Raw genomic sequence first — 7,401 nt, 5'->3', positions numbered from 1 at the left:
AAGTGCTCAAGTGCTGAGGACAAGTGGGATGTAGGGTGTTGTGTTTTAACCCCATTTGGCATCTAATCTCCACACAGCCCCTCAGTCACTCATCCCAAGTGGGATGGGGAAGAGAATCAGAAAAGTAAAAGTGAGAAAACTTACGGGCTGAGATAAAGACAGTTGATCAGGTAAAGTAAAATGTGGAATTCATTCACCACTTCCCATGGGCAGGCAGGTGTTCAGCCATCCCCAGGACAGCAGGGCTCTGTCACCTGTAGTGATGACTTGGGAAGATAAATGCCATCACTCTGATTGTCCCCCCTTTCTCCTTCTTTCCCCAGCTTTATATGCTGAGCATGATGCCATGAGGTCTGGGATATCCCTTGGATCAGTCAGGCTCAGCTGTCCTGGTTGTCCCCTCCCAACTCCTTGTCCCCCAGCCTCCTCTCTTGGGGTGGGGTGAGAAGCAGAAAAGGCCTTGACTCTGTGTAAGCACTGCTCAGCAACAACTAAAGCATCCCTGAATTATCAGCTCTGTTACCAGCACAAATCTGAAACAGCCCCATAGGAGCTACTAGGAAAAAAAGTAACTCTAATCCCACCAAAAGCAGCAGATCGGGAAAATTGCTTTTCTGGACTTAACTTCTTGTCCCATGTTGTTGTTGTTTTAGAGGTAACCCAGGGTGGGTGCATGGGTGTGGAGAGTCAGGAGGAGAGGGAATCTAACAACCTCTGTGTGATTTAGGTGGCAAGAAAGGTAATCTGAAAATACTCTGATAGTGTTATCTCCCTTCAAATCTCAGCAACTTCATTTTCCCCCTTACAACCCTCTTACCTGGAGTAGGACTTCTGAAAGCTGGCTATTGCTTGAGAGGCAGGCAAGGCTTGGAAAAGACAAGATTTACATTTTAATCCTTGTGCTTAAAGATTGAGCAACAACCTCAAAAAAAAAAATCTTAAGGAGTCCAAATCCTATTGCTTGTCTTGTCCTGAGGCTCCATGCTTTCTTTATCTACTGAGCACCACAGTTTTTGAGTACTGAAGAGAGAGTAGCCTCTAGAGTGAGTTAAACCCACTTTCATTTTTACGCTCACGATCTTTTTTTTTAATGTGGGCACATCTGAAGTGTCCCATTTGTGAAGCTGTTAACTTGGGGAGCAGTGGAGCAGCCAAGTGAGGAGCAGCCTGTGGTTTGTCCTTGGGCTGACATGGCCTCTGCGCTGCTTGAGGACAAATCCTGCCTTGAAAACCTCTTGTGGTGAGCTCTGTGCAGGGGGAGGCTACGAAGAGTTAAGGATTTTGTTTTGGATTCCCAAGGCAGGGTGGAAGCCAAGTTCTTAAAAAAGTAGTTTAATTTGTTGCCATTACATTTGCCAGACATATGACCTCACTAAACTTTCAGCAAGGGTTCTTTGTGCCGAGATTGGCCCCTGGGGAGCCCGGTGCTGCTGCAAATGGCTTTTTGGCTGCTGTGAGTATGGAGCATGTTAAACATGACCGTGATCTGTGAAAAAGTAAGAATCTTCAAGCACTGCCCACTTTCCTTCCTGTCTGGGAGCTGGAATTGGACAGATGTGACAGCAGAGCTCGTTACTGAATAGGCAGAAACAGCAGAGCACTGTGGTACTGACTCTCCTGGCCGGGAAGTGCAATGGCCAGGAGCATCCTGTGCCCACAGGCTCGTCACTGGACATGAGTCCACCAGCTAACTAGGAAATAAAATCCAACTATGATCTAAGTAGCTGGGCTAAAACTAGCCAGCCTCGTGGTACAAATCACTTATTATATAACCTCTTTAAAGAGCTGCTTTTGAACGAAATGTTTTTTGAAACACGAGTGAGTAGGAGGGGAGGGAAGCGAATCGTTTTACAAAGGTTTGTCACTCTGACGTGAGAGCAGGGCTGTGTTTCTTCTCTTGCTTTTGGAAACGGTTGGTCTGCAAGTGCTTCTCAAGTGGCTGGACCTGTAGTTTTGGAAAGGAAATAAGCTGGGAAAGAAGATTCTCTTATTGATACTGCTCTGCGTATTTGACCTGGATTTAGTGTGCTGTAGGAAGTTTTACGTGTGTCTCAGGGAAAGCTGGGATCTATTTGTAGCTCTGCAACAGAGCTGTCACTGCAGGCAGACATCAACTCTTCAGTCCCCCTGTTCTCCTTGTCAGGGGAGACGTCAGTAAATTACTTCCTCTGTCGAGGTACAGGTTCCATGAAAGAAGAGCTCGTCAGAGATTTGAATGTGGGGTGTCAGTGAAGAGAGCGATGGGCTTCCAGGGCACAGGTCTCTGGCATCCCTTACCTTCTCCCTGTCTCCTTGCAGCACAGCAGCCAGTGCTGCTGGTGAAGGGGTGCTGAGAGCCTTTGTGTTGCACTGCACAAGTGGTGGCTGTTGCCTCGGGTGGAGTTTGAAGTTATCTGGTATCACTGCTGAGCAAAGGCAGGGGTACATGGTTAAACCAGCAAGCTGGGAGAGGGTGCTGTGGGGTGGTTTCTGGTGGGGGATGAGCATCATGAACACCTGGGGATGTTCCAGCAGCAGGTCATTGTCTGCTTAGCTGCAGCTGAGACAGGCCAGGTGACCACTGCTGGAGGCCAGGAATTTGCCATCTGCAAGGAAGTCTTCCCCAGTGACCACCTTTAGATTTCTTTATACTCACTCCAGCCCTCCCTCTCTGATAATGAGATACAGCTGGAAACGCACCATTCTGTTGTCACAAAAATGCTAGGCTTGAATCAGTGCTGTGACCCAGTGCCAAAAACCTGTCACCTCTGTTCTCCCTTGCTGTTTCTGCTCCCTGCAGGCACCTTCCATGCAGCCAATAACTCACTGCTGCCTTCCAGAGACCAGGCAAGCTGAGGATACAGTGCATGGCACAAGGATTTTTCTGCAAATTGCCGGTGGGGAATGCTACTGAGGCTGATCCTGCTTACTCCAAGAGCTTGTGGCTGCATGGAGCATGTGCCACTGGTGGTAGCTGTTCTTGCATCTGGTGACTGAAAGGGTTAAGCTAAGCAGCTGCCTGGATGGAGCTGCTGCATGGCGTCGCTTCCCTCTGGGGTGGCTGCTCTTGGCAATGATTCCCTCCTCACGTTTTCACAGCCAGAGCTGAGCTTAGGTATGCAGATCTTCCAACTGGAGGAAGGACTTCTGCCTGTTTCAGCTGAAATGAGCACTTGGAGTGTGCTGGGCACCAGGAGATCCTGCTGGCAGCATGGTATGGGCAAGGGCTGAGGGGGTCATTCCTTTTCCCCTTGTGTGAATCCACTCTGCCACGTGTAGATGCCACAAAGGCTGTGCCTGTCTCCTGTTACACTTGGCCCGTGTGCTGAAGCAGGTGCCTTGTGCTAACCAGGGTTAACTGAGATGGTTTTCATCCTGTGAAAGCCCAGGAATATCCTTTTCCTTTTGTTCTTCTGGCTGTGGTTTCTTCAGAAGACATTTTTCTTTTCATCCTGTGAGCAGTAGGTGTTGATTTCTGTGCCAGAGTCTTCTGATGCAGACCTGTGGCTGGAAAAGTTTCTCATTCCGTGTTGGGTTCCCTAGGCCAGGAGCTTTTTCCAGGAGTTAGGGATGAAGATTTTGGCTTTTGGCACTTGTCCCTTGTGGACATCAGTCAGTAGAACCAAGGCAGAGCTAGCTGTGGTGTTGCAGAAAGTGCTGAGTGCTCCTGGAGTGAGAAAGACAGGCTTCAAGACTCCTGTTTGTGGAGCAAGACCCGCAAGGTGACCTGTTTGAATATGGCCCTATCTATATGCTGTTAAGTTAATTAACAAATAACTCTAATGCCACTTGATCTCCTGCTTAAAGATCAATGCTCGCCTGCTGGGCTATTTTTTTCTTTGTAGCTCCTGTTTGTTTCCTAAGGGAGAGATTATTTGACCTGTGTATTTGTGTGATGTGTTTCTTTCTTTTACTCTGTTATTTATTAAATCAATAGATCTTAAAAAGGAACACTTACCACAAAGTGTCTGGAGCGCAAGGTGTGCTGAGGCGAAAGTGAAAACCTGCCCGCTGGCGTGGCCTTTCCCATCAGCCCGGCGTCTTTGCTGGAGAGAAGAGGATTGTCCAGGAAAACACCTTGACAGCAGCCCAGGTGATGGGGGCAGAAGCAGAAATTCTTGCCTGAGTACCTGCAGGTCACACAGTGAATCAGGGCCAGAAATAAGGGTGGGCCACCACTAAATTCGCCAGCCCAGGTGGGAGATGGGAGGCGTGGTCCAGGCTCTGTGCTGCAGAGTATGCTCAAAATTCTTAGGATACCTTTAAGAGGGGTTGTTGGTGCTGTTGAGCAGGCTCAGAGTGCTCTGGAGACATTGCAGCTGTGGTGAGGGCAAGAAACAAAGCTGAGCAAATTTCTGTGTCTGCTCCCTTTTCCCACCCTTGGATGGCAATGGGCCTGTTGGTTTCCCTGTTCTCCCTGCCTGTGGCTGGGCAGAGCATTTTGGAGGTTATGTTCTTTGCTGCAATTCCCCCACTCTGCCTCTCCTCACTGTGTGCTGCCTTCATTGCCAGCTCTCACAGGAGAAGTGAAGATGAAAGAGAGCAGAGATGATTATATTTAATGGCAATGAAAATTGGTGTGGTGATTGAGGGGCTGTTTTCCTTCCTGCTCTCCCACCTATTGAAGTTGGGAGGCAGCTTTGAAATCTCACGTGGTCACCTGGCCAGCTCTGTGCCAGGCTCCATTATGGCACCAGAGGAGAGGAGAAAGCCAGGTTGCATCTGTGTTACCTGGGTTTTCCAGCCTGGCCCGGTAGACAGGAAAGTAGATTCTTTTTATTCCCTCACTTAAATGAAAAGCCCCTTTGCCCCATTCTGCTTGTGCCTCTGCCCTGGCCCCAGCGGGTTGGCTCACCTGCCTTTTGAATGCAAATACTTGCTAATTTACAAGTTGGGAAAGGAGCAGCAGAAAGCTAATGAAGGTCAACTGAAGTCCTCTTTCCTTAATCCACCCCAGCAGTTCACAGTCTGGGTCAAAGAGCTGCGGGATCAGCTGCCACTCATCCTGCAGCAAGCTGCTCTGGCCCTGTCCTGGGAACCCAGGCTTTGCAAGAAGTTGCTGGAGGTGGAGAGGTGCTGAAATACCAAATGGTGGATCTCCAGCAGACACTGGAAAAGGCTTTCCCTGTCTTCAAGACCGACGTGAAATGGACCCTGCGGTATCTGAGATGTTCAGGGAGCTCAAGGCTGTGAGTGACAAAGGGACTGTGACTCTGGCACCATGGTTGGAGCCAGTGTGTCTGTCTGTCTGCAGTGAGTGGCAAGGCAGTGCAGCCACCAAGACCGGGAGAAAGTGCATGCTGTGGCCTTGGCAGAAACCTCTTTAAAAGCATGACTGATTCTTATCCCAGAATTTGTTTAATGTCCTGGGTCCCCTTGTTACCCTTCATCAGCTTCCCACCACCCTGGCCCAAATGCCGCTCACTGCAAGTATCTTCCCCCAGCCTCTGCAGCCAGAGTGCAGGATTTGTCAGTGACTGAGCTTTATTCCTGGTGTGTGGCATACTTACCTCTCCTGTGGCAACCAGTAACCTGCCTCCATCCTCCTGAAACCCTCCTGCCTTCACAGACTGATGAGACTTTCCTGCCCACCAGGGAGATGCTGGATCTGGCTCCACCTCCTTCCCAGGTATTTCTGCTTTCCCCAAGACATGAATCACCCCAGGGCTTTTGATGAGCTATGGCTTTTGGAATGTGCGGAACTACCCTGTGTTAGCCACTCCTCTTCTTAGGATCCCTTTGCCTTTTTTCTGCTAAGCAATCTTTGTTTTCATCCAGTGAGAAACTTTATGTGATTTAACTATTTTAATTAAGGTATTTTCCTTTCTTGCTGTTGCTCACTCTTAAGCTGCATGGAAACTGTTCTTAAGAACATTTGCATCAGTTCATCTGAAGTCAGTTCCTTGGCAAACTTAGCAGTGCTGCTATAATCCATCCACATCTATCTGCACCACTTTGACTAATAACTCCACTGAAATCCCCGAGGTTAGTTAAAACGAGCCCCTGGGGCTGAACAAAAGGGGTTTTGGAAGGGATTTAACTCTCTGCCTTCCCAATTGCACAGATTGAGTAGTGAAGTCCCAGCTGGCTGCCTGGGAGCTTTGCCTCACTGGAGGGGAGATCAGGTACCTATGTGAAGATTGCTCAGAGCTGGAGTTGGGGCCAGATAGCTCAGGGGGCCCCTTCCAAGGTTATCAGCTCTGATGAGGTGTCCAAATGTAAAACACGTGAGTGCAGAGACACAGCAGTGAAACTGTTCTTGACTCAACACAGCATCTTTGCAATCATTTACAGGACTGTTGTGCTGGAGAGGCTCTAATGCCTCCTTTCCTCTCAGTCACAACGCTGTTTTTCCTTTTTCCTAAGGCTTTTCTTTGCTTGAATTTTCGTCCTGGCTGGATATAAAGCTGCCTTGTGACCTTGCAGGATATGTTGCATGTAGTCCCTGCAGCTGGTGGTCAAATGGGTCCTGTCACATCTGAAAAACAGATGGGCTGGTGGTACAAACTGTGGAAGATGGTTTTTCCAGGAGGCTTTGTGTGGGGTTGTGTTTAATTTTGTGGTCTTTGTTCTCATGCAGGGATGAAGTCCATCAGATGCTATAGACTCTGGCTCAGAGTGATGACATGCCCTTGGAAACCTTTCATCACCCTCTAGCATGACAGCCAGGTAAAGCCAGGAAAACATGTCAGGAATGCTAAGGAAAGCAATGGAAAAATTTAAGAGGAAAAACATGGCTGCAGCCCCCTGAAAAGCTCAGCAGGGGCTATGGGTCCACTCTGGTTTTTGTTTGCTTCTGCTTTCCTGTAGCCTCTCAAGAAGCCTGGCCTGACTGAGAACTGTGTGCACCGTGTTTCTCGTCACACCCTGGCAGCCACGGGCTTCTGCAGGCCCCACAGCTGAGGTGCTGGTTGGAGGGTTTTTCAAAGCCCCTTTCAAAAGGATTTCAGGGCCAGTGCTGTGAGACAACACAGGGCTGGAGGGAAAAACATGCACCGCTTGTGTGTGCTGGTATGTGTGTGAGTCAAACTACATCCAAGAGTCTGGGACAGTGCTGGAAACAGTCCTTTTCTCCAGCTGATAATCCTTCCTGGAGCCCCACTGCACCCCTGCTGGAAGATTTCCCTGCTCTCCTGTCTGATGGAAGCTGTCACACAGATGGGATGTCTTGTAATCCCAGCATGGCAAAGGCATCCTTGGGATCTTTGCTGGAGACCTGTGAGATAGGAGAGATCATACGCTGACCACTCTTCGTGGACAGGGATCCTGACTCACTGGAAGGTGGAGTGACTTGTGTCAGACCGTGGCACTTGCCTGCAGGTGGTTGTGCTGTGATGTCCAGCTGGGCCATGGCGAGGCAGGTGTGGCTGAAGCTGCCTGGGTGCTGCTGGCAGTGGGAGTACAGCGTGGCTGGAGCATCCA

At 49.3% G+C, this 7,401-nt stretch overlaps 1 long non-coding RNA gene across 4 annotated transcripts in view; it reads left to right on the top strand.

The window, feature by feature from the left end:
- Window positions 1-2,532: 2,532 nt before the first annotated feature.
- The window catches only part of LOC108446257, a 40,532-nt gene continuing 35,663 nt past the window's right edge, over window positions 2,533-7,401 (top strand). Inside the window, exons 1-4 of one of the 4 annotated variants that reach the window (XR_001861400.1) lie at window positions 2,533-3,193; window positions 3,917-4,072; window positions 4,937-5,608; window positions 6,560-6,648. This is a non-coding gene — a long non-coding RNA (uncharacterized LOC108446257). The remainder of the gene's footprint in view (window positions 3,194-3,916; window positions 4,073-4,936; window positions 5,609-6,559; window positions 6,649-7,401) is intronic. The other 3 variants (XR_001861403.1, XR_001861399.1, XR_001861401.1) reach the window with 3 other exon arrangements.

This window comes from Corvus brachyrhynchos, unplaced genomic scaffold (genome assembly GCF_000691975.1).
Source record: "Corvus brachyrhynchos isolate BGI_N302 unplaced genomic scaffold, ASM69197v1 scaffold4, whole genome shotgun sequence".
Classification (NCBI taxonomy): domain Eukaryota; kingdom Metazoa; phylum Chordata; class Aves; order Passeriformes; family Corvidae; genus Corvus; species Corvus brachyrhynchos.
The sequence above is the reverse complement of the archived record's forward strand: the minus strand, read 5'-3'. Positions and strand labels throughout refer to the sequence as shown.